The sequence below is a fragment of the Strix uralensis genome, chromosome 5 (assembly GCF_047716275.1).
Source record: "Strix uralensis isolate ZFMK-TIS-50842 chromosome 5, bStrUra1, whole genome shotgun sequence".
NCBI classification, from domain to species: Eukaryota; Metazoa; Chordata; class Aves; order Strigiformes; family Strigidae; genus Strix; species Strix uralensis.
Window position 1 is genome coordinate 81,495,936 of NC_133976.1, and position 9,448 is coordinate 81,505,383.

Consider the following 9,448-nt stretch of genomic DNA (forward strand, 5'->3'; position numbering starts at 1 on the left):
CAGCAAGAGCCTTTTTAACACTCAGAACCACTGTTACCTGGCAAAACTTTGTGAGACAGCATAGCAGCACTGGCGAGATCCAAATGCTCTGCTGTACGAAAAAGAAACACTTTATTTATATTTGGAAGTTTTCCTTTACAGGCTTTTAAGCTAGCCATTTAGGTTTTTTATTTTACAAGGAGACATGCTCCCGTCTGCTTGTTAGTACAGGTCTCTCCTATTGCCAGAGCCATTATCCCATTCCCCTGATGGTATTTTGTCCAGATGTATACAAACACATATAAACAATACTCTGCACACTGTCCTCCAGTGGGAACAACATTCTAGACATTCTTAGAACATTGCTTTCGATCCTTCACAACTTCAGCTGCACTTTCTTCATGTGAAGCAAAGTAACAACCTTCATTCATGTACTGTTACAGTCTTAACATAAAACGCAATGCAAAGCTGATTTTGGGATAAGTACATATTTGAGAAATCAAAGAACTCTTCTAAAGCTAGTTGAAGATCCTGGGCAGAACCATACTGAACTGTATGCAGAGCTATGGGTAAAAAACAGCAATAGACACAGAGAAAGGAAAATACACTTTCAAAAGTATTCTTGAATTATTTATCATTTAGAAATGAGCAAATCTAAGTAGAAAGTCTCTTGCCTGTGCTCAACATGAGTTTTGAGTATGGCTGCAATCACCATAAAAAGTGTTTGTCAACATGCTGCCAGAAGGCACTTGAGGAGGCAGCATTCACTACCAAATTGCAAAAGACTAGGAACTTGGGTTAGTAACACTGGAGTATGCAAAGCTGGCCCTCAGGCTTTGCCCCTCTATAGCCATATTCATTTGGAAATTAGTAATGATTACCTAGAGGTTATAGAGAACAGTGCAACCCCTGAATACAGATAAAGCTACCAATCAGAAATTACTACTCGTCTAGCTTTGTCACATTTTCTTTCCTATGAGTCCTTCCCACCAGTGTCCTAAACCCAGGATTCCTTCAACTTCAAGCCCTGCCTCCCTCAGTCCTTCAGGTTGAATGACTTTAGGAGTGAACCTGAAGGACACCAAATATAGGAGAGCTCACAGAGCCCTCTGCTTTCTAGGGTTTGAGTCGATCCCTGTTCCCTAGAACAGTCACAAGATTCTAAGCTAAGTCTCCTTCAAACTTGCTGGGTGTGACACTTCAACTCTCTGTTCAGTGTACCACCTCATCCTTCCTTTTCAGTCCTTCCTCCCAGGGGAGGGTCGCAGACTTCCTTGCCCTTAGCCTACTGCCTCCTCAAGATTCCTGCATTTTCACTTACTCTTCCCTGAGCTCCTTCTTCAGTCTAGCCTTGCCTCCTCCCCAGACATGCCACATAAGGATAACACAGCTCTTGTGGTCCTATGGCTGCATGAGGTTGATATATTCCATCATATCCTTATGAGTATACACAAACCAGTCCTTTGTAATTGTAAATCAGTGAAGACCATCCACAGCAAAGGCAGCTTTAGGCAACAATATCAGCGTAGAAACTAAAGCTCAGTTAACACAGTTCAGCTGATTCTAGAGACATGCAGTGACTCAGCCTCAGAAATATAATTGGCTTTTCACTAGTTAATGCAGTTTGCTTCCTCTTTTGCATTTGTACCAGGGATCATGGAAATAAACAACCTAGCTATTACTCACTTCCACCTTCAGAAATATCAGGCGTTGGAACAGCATGACAGAGTTTGCATTAGAAAGGAGAACTCTGGCAGAAAAAGGAAAAGCATGCTTTCAAAAGAACTCAAGAAAAATTTTCCTATTAATGCAAACTTCAAATCTTTTAAACTGATGTTACTATTTCAGTGTTATCACAATAATATCACAGTATCATATTCACATCACTGCAAAGAAATGCTAAGCTTAATTAATATCTTTGTCCACTTAAAGAATTACTGGAGCATATGTTTATGATTTAGTCTGCCTCATCTCCCAGGAGCTATCCCCAGAACATGCCTATTTGTTTTATACTCGATTTTAAAAGCTTTTCAACAACAGGAGTTTTTCACCCCTCCTCAACACGCCGTTTAACAGCATAATACATCTCACTGCCATCAAAATGTAAGTTCATTACCTACTGGGGATTCCATGCTTCCTATCTGTTCTTTCTTCTGTGTGAAGCATGGAGGTCAGATGCCTCCTGTTATACTATGCTTGCAAACATAGCAAAAGCAGCTGGGCTCTGCCCAATGATTGTGCCTTATTCTACAAACCCTAGCTCTCAAGGTTTATTTTTGACAGCAGTGAATGCAAGTGCCTGGCATATCAGAAGAAACAGTTTAATAGAGCCTGAAGAGGACGTGCTTTCAAAAGCAGGCTGAGAAGGAAAGGTGAGTTAGGGGTTGAAAGACAGTTTAAGCACAGTGCCGTCTAACTGTGGCAATAGACAACTCAGAGAAACGCACAACTTTCCCAGAAACACCTGTGCAATGAGGAAAGTATCCAACATCTTTCACTGGAGAACGTCCTGCTTCATTACAAACACACCACAAAAAGTATGTCACTGAACCAGAGAAAGTAACCCACAAGACTGATTTGATATTTTTTTTTTCCCCCCAGGAAATGTAGCACTGACATTCAGCAATGCAAGTTTTATCTGAGAGTGGCTACCAGGAGCAGCAGAAACAGTCTCTGGAAGTCAGCTTTAGGAGACCGGGAGAGATGAAGGACAGAGTGCACTAGTGATAGCTCTTCTGCCTCCAGTAGAGCATCTTGCTACACATGTGCAAAACATACGAAAGTTTGTATCCCAATGAGCACTTCACAAAATGCAATTCTAGCATGCATTGTACTGAGTGAAGGCAGTTCCTCAGAACATCCCTACTTTACCACAATTTCACTGCCATGTAGAGAGGAAAAGACAAAGACTTATTTCTGATCCACTCACATTCTCTGGGTATTGCTAAGCTGGCCCTACCAGAATTGACTCAAACCTAAGGTCCATGCCACAAAGGGGAAAATGCTCTGCTGATCCTGACATGTTTATTCTATTTTCTACAGGGTCAAAGAAAGTAACCCTCAGATAAGAACTCCTCCCTCATCATGCACTGTCTTTCCCCAAGCTCAGCACCATGTTTTATTGTCATCACACTTCCTACATGAATTTTGAAAGAACACGGCTTGACCTATTCCAGAAAGCATCTTTAAGTGGTTATGCTAAAAAGGCACTTTGTACATTAAGAATCACTAATGGAAAGCAAGTTTTCAAATAGAAAGTATCTTCAGCCCCACTGCCCACACACACACCTTTCCAGCATAAACCCTTAGCATGGTGAGGAAAATTTTTAATTTCATTTTTTAAAATTCTTCTACTAAGTATCTTAGCAACACATCAGCATCCTAAAATCTTTCTCCATTTCTTCATCTGTGCTACTTACAAGTATTACCACAGTTTTACACGTCTCCTTCCTTCTCAGACCAAACTGCTCCTTGATCTTAGGATCAGGTAATTTGTGTTGAAGTAGGCCCAGGGAGGTTCCCCTCCTGCTCTACTCTAGACAGGGTCAGCTATGAGGTTACAACAGGCTTTTATCCACTTTGGTCTTCAAAACCTGTGAGGACAGACATTGCACAACCCCTCTGGGCAACCTGTTCCAACACTTGACTGTCCTCATAGCAGAAAAAATTTTCATTACACGTGGCTTGAACCTCTTGTTTCAACTTATATTTGTTGTCCCTCATGCAACCACTATGTAATGCAAAGAGCCTAGTTCCATTTTCTTGATAACCTCCTCTTAAGTACTGGAAAGTTACTATAGGTCCCATCAAAGCTGTCTCTTCTCCAGGCAGAAAACAAGCCTGGTTCCCTCAGCATATGATCCTCATACTGTACCAGGGCCCCAAGCGCACTGAAAGGCCTTTGAAGGCCCTGATCAGCCTCACCTCCACACCCACACCCTGCCCACAGCCTCAGGGGCTCCATTTAAGCCCTGTCTTTGGCCTTCAGTCCCTGCCCAAGCTGTGCTGTAGGTGTGCCTGTCTCCAGTCATGCCTGTGTCTGGCTAGGGACCCTGTTGATCCAGACCCTGACCCATGGTCAGACTTCCTCACTTGACCTCAGACCTACTGCATCACTATGGGTGTGCTCAGTGCTAACTGGACCGTGTCTGACCCTAATTACCACCACTGGGCCTGATCCTAACCCACTGATTCACGTCTCAATTTGATCTCGGACCTGCCTTATCACCACAAACCTGCCTGACGATCTAGACTCTTGCTCAGCACTGGCTGCCTAACTCAGCACCATGGGACGTGGCCCTGGCTGGTGGGGCACCCGCCTTGCCAGCTGGGTTACCACACTTGGCTCCCAGCTCCCCATCCCATACCAAGGACCAGCTGTTCCATGGCACGTGCTCTGGCCCCCAATGGACCTAGTGGCCCTCCACTGGACTAACTCCAGCTTATCCACACCTTTCTTGTCTCTGAGGTCAGAAAAGTGGATGCAGTATTCTAGACTCTGTCCAACAAATGCTAAGTACAGACAGATAATTGCTTCCCGTGGTATACTGACTGCAGTCTTACTAATACAGTCCTGTGTATTGTCCACCACCTCTGCTTCCAGGGCACACTGCTGGCTCATGCCCAGCTTCTTTAAAGCATTCTCATCTTTTTATATGCATCAATAAACGCAGCGACATTCTTGCAATGTAGAAAACCAACAGGGCATCAGTCACTTGCAAACAGCACAATTCTGAAACATGACAAGAGTGAAAACCTGAGATGGGTTTTCAATTGTAAAACCCAAGTGCAACAGGAATGTTATCGTACTGCTTCTAAAACAAACAGTCTCTTCTGATCAGGGCCCAACCAACTCCATACCAGCTCTCAGAGTAATCATGAGACAAAGTCTTGGATTCTCTAGTGCAAACTTGCTAGTTTCACACGCCACAAATCTGCAAGTAACTCCTCCGACCAGTGCTGCAGCCTCAATATTGGTTTGCTATTTTATTTTGTGCTGTTCCCATACTTCACTCTTTTATTGCAATTTTTTTGTGTATTTGGGGAGGGAGGGGTTAAACACTAAAAATAGATTGTGTTGGAAATGCCCTCATGGACAGGCTGAGGTTTGGCATGCTCTGGAAGAAAATAACTTAAAATAGCAAGGAAAGCAAAGACTGTGGGATATGCATCTCTGATGGCTATCTCTGTTAAAATAACCACAATAACTAAGATAACACTGACATTCCCAGTTAACCCTCTACCCTCCTCCAGAGAGATGAACAGGATCATTCTAAGCTCAGAGCTCTGTCTGAATAATGCAAATGATGCTGCATTAGTTATATTCTGACCCCATGGTCTTCTCATGCAGCTTTACTCGTGGTAATTAGTTTTAAAGAAAGTGCAGATGCCCAAAACCAAATTTGCCATAAGTTCTACAGCCTCATTATAGAAAAGACCTTGTCTGTAGAATTTGCAATTTGAACATCACAGGTCTAAAAAAATATGAAAGGGAAAGACCTGGAGGCATTGGAGCTACATTAGCTCCATCACTTTTCATTCTTGGAGGTCAGAAAAAATGCAGAATGGAAGCAAAGGGCATAGAACTATGAGGACTGATTTTCTTCCTTGGTGTTATCAATCACACACATATCACATTGATAATTATCTTTTGAAATTTTTAAAATTATTGAGTGCTAACTTTGGCCCTGTATTCTATACCAATATAACTCATACAAATCCATTTCTTCAGTGGCTGTTATCCTTTGCCATTATATGCCCTGGCTATAAAGAATTTCATCTATCTATCAATTTAACAAATAAACCATGAAAACTACCTGCAGCACCTGTTACTAAGAACTCTGCTACAGTAATATGTTAAGTTTTGGCATCCACAGGTAAAGTTTAGGCCCATCTAGGAGTAACAGCACAAACAAACTGCATGATTTGACTCTCACGGCTGTTCTGGACAATATCCAACTTTTTCCCAGTCAAATCTCGGGTGACTTACCCCAAAGTCTTAAAATAAGTTCAGTGCGGTCAGGTAGGAAAATCAGGTGCCCCATTCCTAGCCCTGTGGTTCAAACCACAAAACTATACAGAGTAAAAGCATAGAACAAAAGAGCTGATAAAAGGACTAAGTAAAGAAATGCAGCTTTATTCATCCTTGTAGTCTAGTTTTGCCCCAACACAGCATCCCCATACCACAGGTCCTCCTCTGCCCATGAGAAACCTCTGGAGCCTTTTCGAGAGAGGCAGCGCTCCCAGAGCTCCCACCTCCCCTCAGGAGCACGGTGACAGGCGGATATCCAAGATTCAGCAAGAAAAGTTTCCAAAAGCTTGAACAGGAAAAGGCAAAGCTGGAGTCAAGTTTTACATAAGAAGTGGGAAGGCAAGAACTGTCGGCACCCCCTCCGCGGGCGGCTGCCGAGGAGAGCTGTCAGCCCAGCTCCGCCGTCGCCCCCCGGCCCGCAGCCCCCCTCCTGCCCCCCGCGGGGGCTTCTCCGCGCTCCTACCCACCCACCCACCCAAGGCTCGGCTCCGCGCCTCACACCCCGCGGCAGCCTCGAGGGGTGCGCAAGGGGAAAAGAAAGGAAGCCCCCCCCCGCACTATTAGCGCTGCAACCGGCGTATTTTCCCCGGTGGCGGGGAGAAATCCCCCGCCGAAGCCATCTGCTCCTCGGCGGAGAGCGGGACCGCGTACCGGTGGGCTCGCCTCGTCCCTCCGAAATAACTTTCCCGTTTCCGCGAAAATTATTCAGACACTGAGGGGGGGGAAGGTTGCCGTTTTCACCACACACGCCTTACCCCCTCCCGCACCCCACCACACCCGCCGGGACCCCGCCGCTCCCCAGCGCCTCCAACCGCCAGGCCGGCGCCCACCCCCCGGCCCCTGCGACCGGCGCCCCCCGCCCCCCCCCCTTCCCCGCCGCCCCGCTCCTGCCATCTCCCGGGGCCTGGAAGCGGCCGCCCCTCCCCGCCGCCGGGTCTCACCCGCGCGTCCCTGGGCCGGGCCGGGCCGGATGGGGCCGAGTGGCGGGCGAGCAGCGGAGGCAACGGCAGGACACGGCTACAGCTCCTGCCAGCGGAAACGGGAGGAGGGGCTCGGACCGGCGCTACCGAGCGGGGAGGAGCTGGGGGCGCTGCCCAGGGGAGGCTCCAGCCCCGCGGAGGAGGGGAGGGAGCGGCGCCGGCCCGGGCCTCCAGCGCGCCTCGGGCCGCCCGGCGCCGGCCCGGCTGAGCTCGGGAGCGAGAGGCCGCCGCCATCCCACGGGAGCCCCTCAGAAGCCTCTTGGGTGGGTGCCAGGGGCATCCCCCGCCTGCACCCTGCCAGCGTTGGGCTGCGCCGGGGCTGGGGGCAGCTACCGCCTGCCCGCGCTGCCCTGAGGGGCCCGGGGTTGAACGTCCCCTCAGGGTTGGCGTAGGCAGGGGCAGCGCGGAGCTGTGAGCCGGCGGGCTGAGGCGAATCCCGCCCGCGGGCGCCCGGGCCGCTGCTGCAAATGGCAAACCCGTGGCTAAGCGGCTCGGTGGTCCCGAGCCGGCGACTGCCAGGGGGTCCCTGTGGCTTCTAGCGCAGAGGGTGAGCTCGTCTGAGCTCTGGTAGCAGGAGACGGGGGTCTGCACAGGGTGTTATCTGTGGTGAGAGAAGGACATGAGGGAGGTCCTCTCAGATCCGACAGAAAGTTCCCACCTGCCTTCCCCTGGGTGTCGGTGGAAGTGCAACAAAAAGTTACTGGGACCAACTTCAAACGCTGCCTGCAGCAGAGGTGTCTCTCGAGTTTTAACACCGCTGAGGAAGGTTCTGGCGTGGACCACTAAGACAAGTGGTGTGTGAGGGGGAAGTGAGGTAGAATCGGGACAGAGATCCCTACAGACACAGCCCAGTGCAGTTATGAACATGGACCTCCTGGGGGGAACCCTCTGAAGAGCAACTCAAGGCTCATCTGTAGATATTTCTGCAGAAGGAAGATCTGTTTCACATTCCCAGGTCCCCTGTGTATTCTCATTTCCTTCCCTGGTGCTGCTGTTGTCACATTTACCAGCTCAAGGGCATGTTCACACCCAATATTTTCTCTCATACCTTCCATTCTGTCTTGTGTGGATTTTTATAAACCGCTCAGTTCAACAGACTCTAAGCATCCTGGTGGTAGTGCTGCCAACAACACAGCTGGCACCTACCACATGTTTGTTCCTCTCTCCGCCAGAAGCATGTGCAGCAGCTTTGTGTTCTTCATTTATTTATGTGCAAAAGTACACAAATGTTGCTATGTCTTTACCTTAAAGCAAGCAATGAAAGAAACCTGACTTGCAATGCAGCAGGAGATAGAGATCTGTGGAGAGAATTTCATTTAGTTCTTTGGTTCTAGGCTCTGAAAAAGGTCCATCTCCTGGATGCTGTAGCTCTAATGCGGTAACTCCCATTGTACCTGAGGACTGAAGGATCTTCATTCCAGAATTGTTGTCAATCTTTAAATAACTCAGGCTCAAACTTTGAAGATAAAGAACCACTTCCTCAAAGATGAGCAGTGCAGGAAGCCAGTAGACAATGAGGACAAGTTTGACTGTTTTGGTGGTGGTGTTATTGGTGTTTGTTTGTTTTAACAGAGATAGCATGATGTGTTCTTTACCTGTTGCCATACGCACAAGCAGCTTTATACCCAGGTATATGGGATTTCTGTAGTTCAAGTCAAAGTGAAAGATGAATAGATGAAACCAAGTCATCATTTGGAGTCTACCTTAGAAAGAAGGTAAAAAATATACGGGAACTTCGTATGAACTTGACAATCACTTACAGAAGAACTTGAGGATCACTCTGAAGCTGGGGACTGAAGTGGCTGGTACTGCAGATGCACCTTCTACCAAGGAGACTGCGCTAGGCTGCAGATCTCTTTTCAATATACTGATAAGCTTAGGAGAGTAATCTCATTAGACTTTTGCTTCAGCTTCAAGAGCTGTCTTCTGCATGTGACCAAATCTAGCATGGGGCACTCTCTTGTTGTCCATACGGTGAGGAACAGAAAGAGTTGCACCTCATCAGCCATATACTTGAGTCTACAGCATCTGACCAGCAAACCTAAAGGCTACATACAGCCTTTGAAACAGCTTTGAGTAACTGTGTTTGAGGCATCTAGAAGTGGACACACAGCTTTCCAGTGTCACTGGGTATACACCCTCTACTGTAACAGACAGATTGCTTTGGGTCCCAGCTACCACTTTCAGATTAAATAACAACATGGCAACAGTACTGAGTGCTGTGGGGAAATTAGGGAGGTTGAAAATGAAAGTCGGTGCTTCTCTTTTTGGCAGAAAGAGAACATCCATCTAGGCTCTCTAGCTTTGCTGTGTTCAAGTTCCTCCCATCATTATTGCTATATTGCCCATTTGAAGGAGGTGAGAAGGGTGCTTTTCTTTAATGATGAACTGCTAATTTTCCTCAGAATGGGCACCAGTACTTTGTGGCTCATTTAAGAGGCTAAAAATGGTATGGATC

General features: G+C 47.3%; 1 protein-coding gene across 1 annotated transcript in view; it reads right to left on the reverse strand.

Moving 5' to 3' along the window:
* TSPAN9 (tetraspanin 9) overlaps window positions 1-7,072 on the reverse strand; it is a 195,558-nt gene extending 188,486 nt beyond the window's left edge. Inside the window, exon 1 of the mRNA XM_074871948.1 lies at window positions 6,952-7,072. The gene's annotated coding sequence lies outside the window, so the exon portion shown is untranslated. The remainder of the gene's footprint in view (window positions 1-6,951) is intronic.
* Window positions 7,073-9,448: the final 2,376 nt, after the last annotated feature.